The following is a 16,862-nucleotide window of genomic DNA, read 5'->3' on the forward strand; positions in this document are numbered from 1 at the left end:
CTAGTGATGATAACAGCAATATTATCTACTATTTTACCCTGTTATCTTGCAGGACAGATTAGAGGTATAATTAAGCAGTTTATTTTTCTATACAAGGACGTACAATTTTTAAAACATGGGTGTAATTTATATAATAATGGCATTCCAAAAAAACCACATTCTTAAACACTACATATCAAATTGCTATAGTTATTCATAGAGGGAGCAGTTTGATAAAGGGTCTCTTAACTACTTCATTTTTAAGTTTTAGATTTTCCTATATTGGGGGTTTTTTAATAGCAACGTATAACTTAGTAAGATTAAACTTATACCCTTTTTTTTTTTTAAGATTTTTTATTTATTTATTTGACATGACAGAGACAGCTAGTGAGAGCGGGAACAGAAGCAGGGGGAGTGGGAGAGGAAGAAGCAGGCTCCCAGCGGAGGAGCCTGACATGGGGCTCGATCCCAGAACCCTGGGATCATGCCCTGAGCCGAAGGCAGATGCTTAACGACTGCACCACCCAGGCACCCCTAAACTTATATCCTTAAGCAGGTTGGTCCATCCACTAGACCCAAATAAAAACCCCAAGACCATGATGATTGTATCTCCGAGGTTGTAACACTATTTTTCTAAAAACTGGGAGGGGGTAAAGAACATAAAACCTGGAGCCAAGTCTAATTCTGACTAGCCCTTAAGAATCCAGTTCTTCAACTGGAAAGGATACAAAAACTTCAGGAGCATGACTTACTCAGTATTTCTCAGTTCCTAGAACATAAGACCAGGTTATTTGCTAGGTTCTACTGAAGTGTTTCACTTCTGCCTAGGTTAACATGAGGAATCAGAGTAAATACTAGCCTTGCAATACACGTAAAATGCAGACAGTTCTCAAATACATCCAGCCTCCTGGTCTAGCCTTGAAGATAGAAAAATTACAAAATTTTCCTTTAAAGGGATATCTGAACAGTTTCTTCATATTAACTTCCTGTCATTTTCTTCTAAATAATACTCTTACCAAGTTCTCTCAATCTATCATTAATCTGTTGCAGACAAAGAGTTTCTTAAAATGGGGGAGTGAGGGGAATATCTCCCATTCTGAAGCTGTATCTATAAAAAAAGGTACCCATATAACTTAGATGCTGTCACGAAAGCATAAAGAAAATTTAGAAAAATTTTCCTAGATAACTCTGGAGTTCTCTCTTTCACATTATCTGAGCTACTATGCATTTGCTACATGCTTCATGTATCATATATGATTCTATTAGCAGTTTACTATATTCTATTATCAATTCACTATATTCTATTATCAGTTCACTATGACATAACTTCAATGGAAAAGCAGTCAGATTCTAAGTAGTTTGGAACACTTATCACCCTACAAAGTCACTACCTTGTTTCACCGACAACCACACCAAAAACAATGTAAAAAATTAACCTGGAGCTATTATCTAGTGTTTAAATATAAAGATCCATAAAATCACAGATGAAACTAGCAAGATTTCCATAATAAGCAGTTTGTTTTATCATGCTTATAATTTAAGAGATAAAACTGCTTCCCTATACATCCCTCCATGACCCAGAACAGCTCGATTTTTTAGCTCTTTTTGAAACTACTGAAGACGTTTAGGTATCATGATGAAGGGTGTCAGAAATGGTGTTACCCAGTTCTAAGAACACTTCAGATGATTCCATGCCCAAAGAAATTTGACAAAGACAAAGGAAAGGGCAAACTTCCTCTCCTGAATGCCAAAAATATAAAAAGAATGATATATCAAAAATTAATCTGGTGGGGAAACATGGCACACAACCTTGTAGAATTGGCTACCTCTATTCTTTTCTCACACTGAACTCCCAAAGAGTATTCAAAAGACAAAACCCAATGTTAACCTGCAGTTTACAACTGCTGTGGCAAATTACCTCCCTTGAAACTGCAAAAATATAAAACTTTATATTTTATATAAAGCACAAAAAGAAGTCAGATAATTTCATGACCTATCACATTGGAAAGGCTAATCAAGAAACAACTTCTTATATCCTCCATATTGTTCAATGATCTGATCAAGCAATCAGAATAATTTTAATGTGTGGACGAGACACGTTAATTAGTACGCATAAAATAAAGTCAGCCTCTGGAATTCTCCTGATTTAAGCGAAGAATTCTGACTGTCCAAGTACTGTTTATAATGAGTATTTTCATTTCAATGACATGCATACAGGCTGCCTGCCCACATGCACAACTCTTGAACACATTTCTACTTTCTTAAAGCAATCCAAGATCAGTCTGTCTTCGGTCATCTGCTATTTGAAAGGGTCCTTGTTTGTGGGAAGAAAGGGAAGGAAGAAATCAGAGACTGATGACTGCTTCTTAGGAAACAGCTGCCAAGATAGGAAAACCTCTGCTAGTAAGGGGAAAATGAGGAGGAAACCGCACAACCAAGACCTCTTTTGTGGTCTTTGGCCAGGACAGATATTTCATGAACTGATTTTTAACTCTAGTAAAATTTAAGTGTATTCTTAAGGATTTTAATGTGAAACACAATTTTAAGGTTTGAGAATGTGAAACACAATATTAAAATTACACTGTAGTCAATTATGAGACTTAGTATAGATGATTATTTCTAAAAAACAGAAACAGGTTCTGGAATGTAATAAAATCATGGTTTTCTTTATGCAAATAAAGCTTATGTCCATCTGTGCAATAAGTAAAAAGAATATCAAATTAATTTTTCTCATACTACAATCTATATCCAATCATCTTCACATCAAATAAAATTATTTACAAAAATTCAAGCTTTAAATGCAATTTTGAAAACGAAGTCAAAAGATTTTATTGCTGTTATCCAAATTAAGGGGCTCCTGGGTGGCTCAGTCGTTAAGCGTCTGCCTTCAGCTCAGGTCATGATCCCGGAGTCCTGGGATCAAGTCCCGCATCAGGCTCCCTACTCGGCCGGAAGCCTGCTTCTCCCTCTCCCACTCCCCTGGCTTGTGTTCCCTCTCTTGCTGTCTCTCTCTGTCAAATAAATAAAATCTTAAAAAAAAAAAAAAGAAAAAACAAATTAAAAACAATCTTCCAGTAAAAAAAGTCAATGAAAATTGAAATACTTAACAAACCACAATCAGTTAAAGATAGAATGAATAAATAATCAAACATGGTGAAACTAATCTTAGGAAAACACTGCTCCTAATCAAAGTGGAGCCAAAGGACACTCATAGGCATAAACGTAGCTAGCTAACAGACTCCTCCTTCAAACGCTTCAACTACCTGCAAAATGAAGCTCAGCAAAAGCTTCTCTGGATGCAAAGCAAACACAAGGAATAAAATCAGAAAAAAAAGCTATTAAATGTCCTTTCAATGAACAGAAAGCATTTAGTAATTCTCCATATTAATAACCAGTTTGTCCTTAGATTTTAGAAAACCCCTTTCCAAGAACTTTAGTGAGGAACTGTGACTATGAAGGCACAGTGCACAGATCAAACTCCTCTTAATGCTAAGTAACGGTTCATTTCTTAATAAAATCAGATAACAACATTTCTACTTAAACTATAAATAATATGGTTTTTAAAATTCCAAACCACTTCTGATGTTCAACCTTGTTTTTATCCTTCAAATAAGAAGACTCAAACAATTTTATCCTAATCTTATTTCTACCAAACCTCTGTCAAGATTTTTAGATCTAAATATCCCACTACTCTGTCATGTAAAAAGTCAATTAATGCATCATTACTACTAAACCCTCCAAAGCTGAACAACGACTTCCAGGAATATGCCTCAGCACTGTTTATACTCCTCAATGTTTTATACACTACGTACAATGTACAGTTAGGTGTAGTCTTTCAAACAGTAACCTGCTTATATTTATTGGCTGCATAAAACATCCCATGCTTTAAACTGTCAGCAAAATTAGGAAAATACTACTAATCATTTTAGCATTCAAGTATTTATGTTACATTACCAGGAAATCACATTTAAGCTCGTATATGATGTGCCGGTTCAGCAAAAATAGAAAAAAATAAAACCTGTTTGTAAGTGTCAGTGAAAGAGGCAGACTAGACCACGCTTCAAACTAATAAGAGGAAAAGATAATTTAAAGTTTCCTAAAACTGGTTAGCTAAGGTTGATATTCTATTAGTAGTAAAACCAACATAAAGATTCACATCCAAAGCTTTGTCTTTGATTTCTACTTATGGACACTGAGGTATTAAGACCACTGGATGATAAACCCAAAACAACACACGAGAACAGGGAAAGAAAAGCACCATCTAAGCATGTGACTAACTAAAGTCACCCATCCTTGTTATTATGCACTAATGCTGTGTAAAAGGAAACATTAATGCTTCGTTCTACGCACTAAATGTATGTCAGTACTAAATGAAAGACAAAGAAGCTATCTATAGAAAATCAGTCTTTCTAATCTTATTTGCACTGTAAAATTATGATTATGAAATGGAACTTACTAGCAAATGAGACCTGCTCTTCTATATATTACCCAAAGAAACAAAACGACAACAATAAAGGGTAATACTAACCCCATTATGCCCCCATGCAAAGGCTTAGAAAATGAAAAATAAATTACAGTTTCATTTCAATCTAAATCTCATTCGGGGTGTTCACTTTCCAGAAATATCTTATGTGTGGGCCTGACAGGCCAGAATTCCCCCTTCTTGTTAACATCGGAGAAAACACTGACACTCTTGGGAGTTTTCTTTCAGGAAGTTGTCTAAGTAAACCTTTGCTATCGCTAATCAGTGGGCTTATTTTAGCTCCAGACATTCAACGCTCTTTTGTGTTTCAGTTTATTTTCTTTCATTTCACAAAGATAGTTTGGGGCTGGGAATGCTGATAGAGACTTTAAAACCACGTGGCCAATCACCGGTCGCCACCCTCTTTCTCCATTTCATTTCTGTGGACACTGGTATCAAGTCCAGAGTACTTTAATTAAACTATTTATGCCAAAGTCCCCTTAACATTCATTACTGGTCTGACCCCTTACTGAAACTTCTGCACTGTGAGGGAATAAATTATTCTAGAAGAGGTCTTAGAGCAGAAAAGAGAAGAGTTCAGGAATGCTCCTAGAATATTACATCAGCAATCGCTGTAACATCTACCAGCCATGCTGAGTATGCAAAAGAGACTTGTAGCTGTGCACAATGGAGGCACAGTGCAAGGCAGTCTGTCATTCTCTTCATTAAAATCCTCCAGTTGAAATAATAAAAACAAATTGCTGTCATTTTCAAACCAATGCAGGGGACATTTATGACTGAACATAAACTTGCAAATTAAGTTTCAAAAGAAAAACAACAACAACAACAAAGTTACATGCCCAGTTCAAAATATTACCCTACGTTATCATAAAAAGTTGATGGCTTCCTCAACTTTTCTACCCAAAAAAAAAAAAAAAAAGTAAATCCGTTTGTTTAAAATACTTTGTATTTATTGTTAAATTATAATCCACCTACAATATAAGAAGTTAGTTTTTCCTCATTTGGGGGAAAGGGAAAGGTATTTTTAAACGACAGTCCTCTCTAAATTTAAGACATTCTGAATGTTTCCCTTTAACTTTCTTTTTTTTTTTTTTTAAAGATTTTTATATATTTGACAGAGAGAGAGACAGCTAGCAAGAGAGGGAACACAAGCAGGGGGAGTGGGAGAGGAAGAAGCAGGCTCCCAGCGGAGGAGCCTGACATGGGGCTGGATCCCAGAACTCTGGGATCACATCCTGAGCCGAAGGCAGACGCTTAACGACTGAGCCACCCAGGCGCCCCTCCCTTTAACTTTCTAATAGTCTAGAATTCTTGTGCAATTTTTTTAGTTATATACAAATTATGGGTACTACAGCCAAAAATTATTTCCTGAGTGCCTATTATGGGCAAAGCACTATATTAGACATACATCACTAATTCTTCATGAGGTAAATATTATAAAGGTCAGAAATCTGACCCTCTGAGAGGAAAAGTAACATGATTGAAGTTATTCAGCTAACAAGTAGCAGAGCTTGAATTCTAATCAAGGCTAATTACAAAGCCATTCTTTCTGCTAGTCACTACATTATTCATCAACAAATATTTACTGAGCATCTATTATGTGGTGGGTACTGAGGAACAGAAGAGACAAAACTCTTTACGCTTGGGAGATTACATTCCACCTCAAAAATAACCCTTCCTAATAAAAAGCTATAATTGCCTGGTTCATAGTTAGGTCTAAATAGTTTATTCATAGCACTTCATGAACTCTTCACAACTTGAAGAAATATATATTATTATTTCCATTTTGCCTTAAAACGAGAATACATATACTGTTCAAGAACAGGAAGTAAATACCAGTGCTGGGATATAAACCCATGTTCTAAAACCACAATTGCCACTAATTAAGTAGTTCGGATAAACTTACTTTGTTTTATCATCTTTCCCTTTAGAATAAGAAATGGGGGGCGCCTGGGTGGCACAGTGGTTAAGCGTCTGCCTTCACGCTCAGGGCGTGATCCTGGCGTTATGGGATCGAGCCCCACATCAGGCTCCTCCACTGGGAGCCTGCTTCTTCCTCTCCCACTCCTCCTGCTTGTGTTCCCTCTCTCGCTGGCTGTCTCTATCTCTGTCGAATAAATAAATAAAATCTTTAAAAAAAAAAAAGAATAAGAAATGGAAGTAAAACAAAGGTATTTTGGGATTGTGAAAATGACAAAATACCAAAAGAATAATGAGTTGATTTTCAAAATGTTTACATTTGTAAAACTAACAGCCCTTAGGTAATGATAGCTAAATGTTAACTTAATTTTTATTATTTCCAGTCAAGCTATCTTAATTTCATTCACTTATAGTGCTATTTAAATTAACAAATTATTCTAAACTAATAAATCTTATCAGCCGAAATACCTGAGAAGTTGCTTACAAATCAAACAATAAACTTAAGTATTTCCTCCAATTATAATTAACAATGAATCTTAACAGTCCTGGAAAAAATGTTTTCACATTAACATCTATAATATTATGGACTAATCATTCATTGTTCAGCCAAACAGAAAAGAAAAAAATCCAATATTGCTCGTGAGATTCAATCTTATGTTTGGCTCACTGCACTGGATCCTTTGTTCATAAATCATCGTTACTAGTCATTCCCTGAATCAATATTCAGATTCCCTCTTGGTCTATATATACAACCACTAAATGAAATAATAATGACCCAGGATCTGTTGTATATCAGATCATCAATATCACCATCAGAGGTTTCTTAGAGATAATTAGGTAATCTGAGTAAACTATGTCAAATGATCCTAAAAATAAATATGAAAAATTACTATGAATACACAGTAAGAAGCTGAAGAAAATTTTGTGAAGTATAGCACATTGCCTTATGTAATCAATAAATGATACAACTCATTTGCAAGCTATGTCAATATATATACTGTCATCTAAACTTACAATTTTCACTTCTAAAATAAAGTAGATATTATTAACACTATAACTGCATGTTTGTCAGTTTAGGTCAATGACTAGTGATTACATTCTAGATATTTTTGATATTGAGTACTGGGAGGAGTGTTACTTACTTGTTAATTATTTTTATCTTATATATTATTAATTGGTCCTGTGTTAGGTTCAAAAGGAATTATAATACAGATTAAGATATCATTGCCACCTTCAGGGGCGCCTGGGTAGCACAGTCGTTAAAGCGTCTGCCTTCGGCTCAGGGCGTGATCCCGGCGTACCAGGATCGAGTCCCACATCGGGCTCCTCCGCTATGAGCCTGCTTCTTCCTCTCCCACTCCCCCTGCTGTGTTCCCTCTCTCGCTGGCTGTCTCTCTGTCACATAAATAAATAAAATCTTTAAAAAAAAAAAAAAAGATATCATTGCCACCTTCAAAAAGTTAATAATCTTCTCAGGAGAATTAGAAATAGAAGAAAATGACTAAGACCCAAAATATGCATTAATTAGTAATTGTTATACTCCCCCAAAACTCTATGGTAATAAATGTATTTCATACCATAATAATGAGAGAGAAGAGAAATAAAAGCAGTTTCTGGACCCGTGTTTTTCTTGAGATGTGTACCTAGATCAGCTAACATCATCTGCATAGAAAGAGTCCAAAATTGAGATCAGGAGCACACTGTGGAATCCTGTCTTAACCTACCACTGTGAAGGTTGATACAATTCACAAACCTGTAGTCCCCAAGTCAACCAACTATATATGAGCATAGGAATAGACAATAAATCTACTATCCCATTATTTTCCCAATTATTCCAATTACACATTTATGGTCCTGATTCTATCTTAAGTAATCTTAAAGTAGATTTTTGGGGGCTACTGCAATATGTTTTACTAGGGCTTATCTCTTCTCTCAAAATATGTCTCAGAAATTATTCTAATAATTCACATTCTAAAAATTGTATCTAAAGGAGTTGCTATTTCAGAAAAACATTTTTTGAAACCTACTTATACATGATCACACTGGCAGCCATAATGATAATAACCTGAGTTACTCAGCTCACATATTTCACACTCTGACTTCATGGGACAACTACACATGATCAAAAAGCAAGATGACATCAGGGACTTCTTCCAGAAAAAGCAAGTTCTTGTGCCTTGACAAGCGTTGCTTTCTTCAAACCCTATGTTGCATACCATATAAATCTGTGTCTATAAGCAAAATTCAAGACAACAGCATTTTATTGAGTTATTAAAAAAATATAAATTATTTCTGAAAATTAATTTAATTAACAACAGAAATAAAGTTGTAGTCCAAGTGTGAGAACAGAACAGACTCTTACTTCATTGTTAGACACATTCTCTGTTGTTGGTATGGCTGACTCCTCTAAAAAACATTAGGACTTAGATGGGAAGACAAGAAAAATAATCACGGACAAACTATTAAGAAATAGTAACGGACTGGGTTATGCTGAATGGTTGTTAAATACAAAACAAATAAAAATAAAACATAAACTTTAGTTCATTAAAAAATTAAAATCAGGTTGTATGTGTTAGTGCTTTTTAACTACTCAATCATGCAGTGGGGGAGGTATTTGGTTTTTAGAAAAGAAGATTTGCAACTTCAAAATGTAATTTTATAGCCTCTATTAAAATTTCAAATAATATTCAAGTGGTAATAAAAGAATGATGTTTAATAAAAAATATATAGGTTATAAAAAGCTGAGAAAAACTGACTACAAGCTTGAATTAACTTGCCAAGACTCTTTTTTTTCCTAAAGATTTTATTTATTTGAGAGAGAGAGAGAGAGAGAGAGCGCGTGCGTGCGCATGGCAGGGAGAGGCAGAGGGTGAGGGAGAAGCAGATTCCCCACTGAGCAGGAAGCCCTACGTGGGGCTCCATCCCAGGACCCTGAGAGCATGACCTTAGCTGAAGGCAGGTGGCCTAACCGGCGGAGCCACCCAGGAGCCCCAAGACCCTCTTACTTAGTAAAAGACTAATGTATTTTGTAGTATTTCAACAATTTTTAAAAATTTTCCAATTCAGAAAACTTTGAGGAAAATATATTCCTTGTTACTAGGCCGTATATAAAGAAAAGCAAAAAGCTGTACTTAATAACTACCACTGATAATAACTAGTGAGACTTCGAATCTCATAAGCTAAAAATTATCAGTAGTATTCCATTATGTTTGGAAAGATGAGAAACAAGGGACTATGTACACTGATATTACAAAGCAGGTATCAGGAAACTTTTTCAATAAATGACCAAACGGTAAATATTTTAGGCTTTAAGGACCCTACAGTCTCTGCCATTATAGCATGAAACCTGCTATAAACAATACATAATAATGAATGAGCGTGGCTGTGGGCCAATAAACTTTACTACAAAAAACAGCCAGCCAGCTACAGTTTGCCAAGCCCAGCTATAGATGAACTGGCACAGGATGAAGATAACTAAATGCAGTTCAGTCAAGTAATGAACTGACCAATAGCTATCAATGTCTGCCAACATAATCAAACCAATTTTAGTCTGTTATTTTAAGAAATTAATTTAAATGTTAATGTAAAGGTAAATTAACCATGCTGGAATGAGAAAAATAAAACAAAGCAACATTATACTGACCAAAACAAATTAGCTTTTCACTGTGTGTGTATAACAAAGCCATATGTACAGCTTACAGTGTCTGGGGAGAAACTCCAGAAAAGAAAATAAAGGACATTACCACAGTAACCTATCTTGCTACTCTGTTTGGCAGGAGAGAATGTAAAACCAATCAAAACAATAAGTAATGGAAGACTGAAAAGTAATGAGGTTTGGACAAGACCCCTGAGGTATTCTACCATTAGCATGATGGTTTCAAATAGCTGTTGGTAAAAGTGGCTTCAAACTCCTGAAATTTCTGTCACCATTGCTACTCACGCATATGAAACACTGGATATATCCCAATTCTACATTGTATTCAACAGGAAACTGCTAAATTCTAATTTGCTGAATTTCTGCGAGAAAGCTAAAAATTCTACAAGGCCAAAATCACCAATCTTATTCCAAAAAATTATGAAGTCACAATAAATTCACACATTTCTTTTGGAACACAAGCATTTTTACAGCTTTCCAACTCAGGGTATCTAGATTCTCCCCAATCAAAATATTTTGAATGTTACCAATACAGTAAATATTTTTATTTTCTACAATCTAATATTTCTTAAAATTGAATAGTCATGCTATAACATATCATAAGAATAACATTTCTAAGCTACAATTAATAGGTATCACATTAAAATACAAGAAGGCTAAACCTTTCTATCAATATTATATATAAGACAAAAGAGTGGGGGCGCCTCGGTGGCACAGCGGTTAAAGCGTCTGCCTTCGGCTCAGGGCGTGATCCCGGCGTTCCAGGATCGAGCCCCACGTCAGGCTCCTCCTCTATGAGCCTGCTTCTTCCTCTCCCACTCCCCCTGCTTGTGTTCCCTCTCTCGCTGGCTGTCTCTATCTCTGTCAAATAAATAAATAAAATCTTTAAAAAAAAAAAAAAAGACAAAAGAGTGGAGAAGGTTACAAATTTTTAATAAGAGCATTATATTATGGTAGTAATAATCTAGGTGTTTTACTGGAAGTGAAGTGGATTACCGTAAATGAAATTTTAAAATGTCCTCTCCATTTTACAGATAACACAAAATGACTTTTTTTCATGTCTCTAGCGATAAGGATAAATTTGCCACACATTTAAATGGTGCCTTCACCCTTCCCACTCTAGCTCATGAATTAATAATTCAATGACATTAATACAAGAAGATAAATGATAAAAAGGTTAAGGCGCATGGGCCAACCATACACACATACTTCTTTTAGCACAGTTAATACTTCTCTGCCAATTATAGCGAAAACTTTTTAACAGTTTTCAATAGCATTTTTACAATCTAACTAGCAGCTTATGCACACACAATTTCACACAATTCAGGCTTAATAAATCTCCTGCTGGTACCAAACAATCATTCTAGGGGATTAAAGTGCAACATCTGTTAACATTAATAATGTTTTATATAGTCATATGTATTAAAGAAGCTTCTACTCCATTATTAGTCTCCTAAAAAACCTTCTACACCAATATATTGATTTAACAAAAATTATATATATATCCCTCAATTGGTGACTTACAACAACAAAGAAATACATTAGTATGAAATGGTAAAAGAAAAAAAATCCCTGCATTCTTTGTGAGTAACAGATTTTTCTGAACCAAACTTAACGAAATGTATTTGAGTGTGCATGTGCAGATATATGAAACACTAATGAAATTAGCTCAGTCTCTAATAGTTTTTAAAACCAAAAATCCTCGGTAGCATTACCCATTGTAAATTTCAATACACCAGTGCTCTGTAAATATAAAACGTACTTCAATGTAAGGTGGCACACATTCACTCATAGTTGATCTGACTCTCTGAAATGTCTTAATCCCTTCTCACTGTTTTCATTCCCAGGGCCCTGACACCTTCTAAACTTGTGCAAAAACCTCATAGGTGATTCCTCACCCTCCATTCAGCTTGCTAATCTCCACTGGACTAATCTTCCTCATTTCACTCTACAACGTAAAAACGTGTAAAACTAGAACCAATCCCAGAGATCACTTCATACATAAGACAAAGAAAACATTTGGGGTTGTGACTTGACGAAGGCAAAGCGCAGAACTGATTTTTAAATTTTCCATAAGTACGTATATTACCTTGCTGTAATTCAATGATCACAACAAATCTAGTATCTCTATTTTAGCAACAGGGAAATTACAACTGGGGGCTGAAGGAGTAATAAATGGAAAGTTTAATAAAAAGTGGCAAAAAACAAAAGTAGGACTAGAATCCAAATAGATCTAATTTCAAAAATACTTAAAACCTCAGGGGCGCCTGGGTGGCACAGCGGTTAAGCGTCTGCCTTTCGGCTCAGGGCGTGATCCCGGCGTTCTGGGATCGAGTCCCACATCAGGCTCTTCCACTATGAGCCTGTTTCTTCCTCTCCCACTCCCCCTGCTTGTGTTCCCTCTCTCGTTGGCTGTCTCTATCTCTGTCAAATAAATAAATAAAATCTTTAAAAAAAAAAAAAAACTTAAAACCTCTGCTTCTGTCAAATTTATTTGCTCAGTAATTCTGAATATGCCTTTAGAACTGATTTTTACCAAGATACCCATATACAAAGCATTACCCTCCTTCCCACCTAAGGAAATATATATGGATTTGGTAAGTTTAAAAACCACCTAAACCATAAAGCCAACCTGACCACCTCAAGGTGAAAAAACTTCTCCTTCCACAAATTACTATAGTCACCATCTGTATCATTTGTACAGTAGGTGATCTTGGGTTATCATAGGACTCCTCTTCAATTAAGCTTTTAAACTGTTTTTAAAATCTCTTTCGTCCAAATTTCCCATATTTATCTTTCTTCAATATCAGTCTCTTCAAACCAAACCAAAAAAGTTCAAATATATATGCTTTGTTCCAGACACTATGGCTGGTACTGCAAGCAATACAGGGATGCAGAAGATAAGAAAATGAGACAAAGGGGGTGCCTGGGTGGCGCAGTCATTAAGCGTCTGCCTTCGGCTCAGGGCGTGATCCCGGTGTTCTGGGATCGAGCCCCACATCAGGCTCCTCCACTGGGAGCCTGCTTCTCCCTCTTCCACTGCCCCCTGCTTGTGTTCCCTCTCTCGCTGGCTGTCTCTCTCTGTCAAATTAATAAATAAAATCTTAAAAAAAAAATTTAAAAAAGAAAATGAGACAAAGGCACAAATAACTACAAATTACTTTAATGTAATTAAGTAAGTTGTCCTTACAGACCATAGCTTTGCCCATCGCTTTAATCAAGTCTGATATGTAGCATAATACACTGGTGATTAATACAGTGAATACACAATAAATTAAACAGGTTTCTGGAAATTACCACTTTTAATAGATTTCCCTTTTTAGCTAACATCTAAGTTTGAGAATGATCATCATTCATTTATTTCCTATTTTTCCTCTTTAAAAATCAGCTAGATTCAATTTTTGGACCAGAGGAGGGTTACCCTCACCTCTGTACCTTTCTTGGCATACTCACGATGTTCCTTCCACCTGGAATTCCCTCTGCTACTTGTTCCTTGGCCAACTACTATTCTTTTTCCAGTACTCAGTTTAGGCCTATCACTAAACTATCTAACTCCCTCCTCCCCCTAAACCTTACCACATACACCAAAAGAGCACTACTATTTGTGTCCATAGCACAGTGTACTATATCACAAAGTATCTAAAATATCATCTCAAATTATTGTAAGCTAACTGAAAACAGAACCCATGGCTTTCACGTCTATAATCTCGGTGCTAGGCAGCCTTGCATAATGCTTGGCAAATAGCACCTAACAAATGTTTCTGACAGAAAGAAAGGAAAATAGGGAAGAAAGGAGAAAGCTGTGAATGAATAAACTAAACTGCAGATGCAAAGACAAGACCATGAATGGTGGAAAGGATAAAGAAAAGTGAATGGAATCCAGAAACTAAAGTGTGAAACAAACATAATACTTTAAAAGTAGAAACAAATGTAAGATCCCCTAGAATAGGGATTTTCAAGGATTTTTCTTCCTACACAAGACTATTTTTAATTAAATGTTTAATTAAATATTGAGAATGCCTATTTAAAAGACAAAATAAAAAATGAATGTTTTTCAGAAAGCTTAATTTACCATTGTTTGGCATATTACTTTATCATTTTTATCACTTACAGAAGCCAAATAAACTTAGCCTCCTTATTATAAAAGTGAAGCAGGAAGATCACAATTAATGGGGAAACTAAACCTACAACTCAGCTCTAACCAAAACCAAACTCCAGTTAAATAATCCCCTAATGGAAGTTTTTCCTTAAAATACTTGAAAATCTGGGGTGCCTATGTCAGTTAAGTATCTGACTCTTGGTTTCAGCTCACGTCATGATCTCAGGGTCCTGGGATCGAGCCCTGTGTCTGGCTCTGCAATCAGCACAGAGTCTGCTTGAGACTCTCTCTCTCTCTCCCTCTCCCCCTTGCTTTCTTTTCACTTTCTAAAATAAATAAATCTTTAAATAAATAAATCTTTAAATAAAATAAAATACTTGAAAATGTAATAGAACCTATGAAAACAATCTGTAATTTAAATATTTTAAATCATTTAAAACTTTTTCAAGTATTACAAAATATGAAACTATATGAAATTATACTAAAAATGCCTGATAAATCTGCTTTTAAATAAAAATAAGACTGGATATATTTTAAAATTTTCAAAGTACACTAAAAATACAAGAAAATTTTTTTCTTGCAAAACTTTTTGACAAGGTAGGCTTCCACATCTACACATTTGCCCAGCAATATCTAGGATTTGGAGAAAATATTATTTCCATCAGTAGAAGTTTTTGGTTTTTTGGTAAAAGTTCTCTTAAAAGTGAAAGTTTTTAAATAGAGGGCAACACATGGGTACAACACACTTTTATCACCATTCAGAAGAAAGAATGGAAAAATCAAAATCCATACCTTTTTCCCCCTAAATTATGAGACTGACAATTAGCACTCCAAATCAATGCCAATTGTAGGGCTTATACTGCACCTCTAAATGAAAAGACAGTAAATTTCACAATGGGAATTACACTTCAGCCTTACTTTGCAATTAAGGTATCTGGTACTGCCTATAAAGCATGCGGCATTGAAGTTTTTTTTTTTTTTTTTTTTGGTATTTATGTTTTGCTGAGGCTGTTGAAAAACCATAGCTACTTCCAAATCCTAACTTTCCACCTTTCCTCAGACCAGCACTGCCAATTTAATCGACTTTAATATATGAATCAAGCATTGAAAATAAATCTAAGCAGCTTGTTTGCAGAAAGATATCCGAATATTAAATATGAAATTTAACAGGTTTTAATAATTAGACTCTGTAAATTGTATAATATATATGTCTGTCCTAATTTGGGAAGATGCACTTCTCACATAATACTCATCACACTAAAAACAAGAAATTGTTCTGGCATTTCACTAAATTAAAATCTTGAAACCCTACAGCTACGATGTGCAAATTTAGAATTTATTAATACTTTAAATCAAACCATAGTTATTATTCAGTTTCATATAATGCAATTTAGTTTTCTGTAAATGCAAGAACACAATGAGATTTTAATCGGAATCTGGTGTTAGTCACTAGAAGACATCTTGGAAGGTGAACATCTACTACCACCACCCTCCAGAAAAACTATCATTTCACAGTTAAAAGATAAAAATTATCCACCTGTGATACCCACTGAGGAAAGGAATTATGGAAGAATGACTCCTAACATACCAGAAAACGTTTCTAAAGCTAAGATTTAGGCTACTCTTACTAGAAACTTATATGCAATATTAAATACTATTTTTTCATAGTTTGCTAAATGCCTAGATGGTTACAACATGGATTTGCTAAAATATTGTCACAATTTTTCTTTATATATTTTATCTAATGACCATTAAAATATCTTTTTAAACACTTGTATTATTTTTTATGGTTTTCTTTACTAACTAAAAAAACAAAATTCACACTACAGTATCAACACCCACATTTAGTTAACCTCCCTTTATTTCATGTTGATTACCTTATGCAAATCTATCTTCAGCATAACTGATCAACCAGCAGAAAAAAGAAGTCAGCTTTCATACCAGGACACAGTTCTGACAAGTAGCCTCTACTGCCTTCCTTTTAAAACTGTTAATACATGGGAGGATCCTAATCTTTGTGATGATTTGGGGGCAGGGATTTTGAAACTGTGATTGTAGGTCAGGGAGAAGAACTACAAAAAAGAATCCTACTTGCATTTTTCCATATGGTAATTCAATCAGATATCAGATTATAGTAAAATAAGGAAAACTATTGATTTTTTTTATTTAATCACACAGTGAAAGTGGAAGCAGATGTTTTCAGGTGGGTGGGTAGACATCAACATTTCTTGTTTTCAGTATCAGAACATCAATTCTGATAAAGGCAAATCAGGTCAATCACTGATTTACCACCTAAAGAAGACACCGACAAAAATAGAAAACTCTGAGCAGAACTAAAAAAGGAGGAAGAGAGAGTCTCCCAACAAAAATGAATAAAAAAAACAGAACAAATCTAAAGAGTGAAAATGGATGCCAAACAACAGGAGCCACTTCAATATGTGAACCAAATCTAATTCACATCAATAATGATAATAATAAGCATTTACTGAGAGCTTTCCATGTATGAAGCTCTATTAAACTCTGATAACTGCATCACACAATTTTTCTCTTATATGGAAAGAATACTTTCAGATTACCACAGATTCTCTTATATGGAAAGAATACTTTCAGATTACCACAAAAAAATCAGTACTAACTCTTGTATTATTACTATTATCATTCTTAGATCCATGAGAGGAATCTGAAACTGCTTAGGTTCTAGTCCAATTTATTGTGATCTTTATTAT

The 16,862-nt window shown here is 34.9% G+C and overlaps 1 protein-coding gene across 25 annotated transcripts in view; it reads right to left on the bottom strand.

Moving 5' to 3' along the window:
• ADGRL2 (adhesion G protein-coupled receptor L2) overlaps window positions 1-16,862 on the bottom strand; it is a 269,281-nt gene that overhangs the window by 147,777 nt on the left and 104,642 nt on the right. Inside the window, exon 1 of one of the 25 annotated variants that reach the window (XM_044383704.3) lies at window positions 6,369-6,523. The exons of the other annotated variants lie outside the window; for them this stretch is intronic. The gene's annotated coding sequence lies outside the window, so the exon portion shown is untranslated. Of the gene's footprint in view, window positions 1-6,368; window positions 6,524-16,862 lie in introns of those variants that run through there. 25 annotated transcript variants of the gene reach the window in all.

Source organism: Ursus arctos, unplaced genomic scaffold (assembly GCF_023065955.2).
Source record: "Ursus arctos isolate Adak ecotype North America unplaced genomic scaffold, UrsArc2.0 scaffold_12, whole genome shotgun sequence".
NCBI classification, from domain to species: Eukaryota; Metazoa; Chordata; class Mammalia; order Carnivora; family Ursidae; genus Ursus; species Ursus arctos.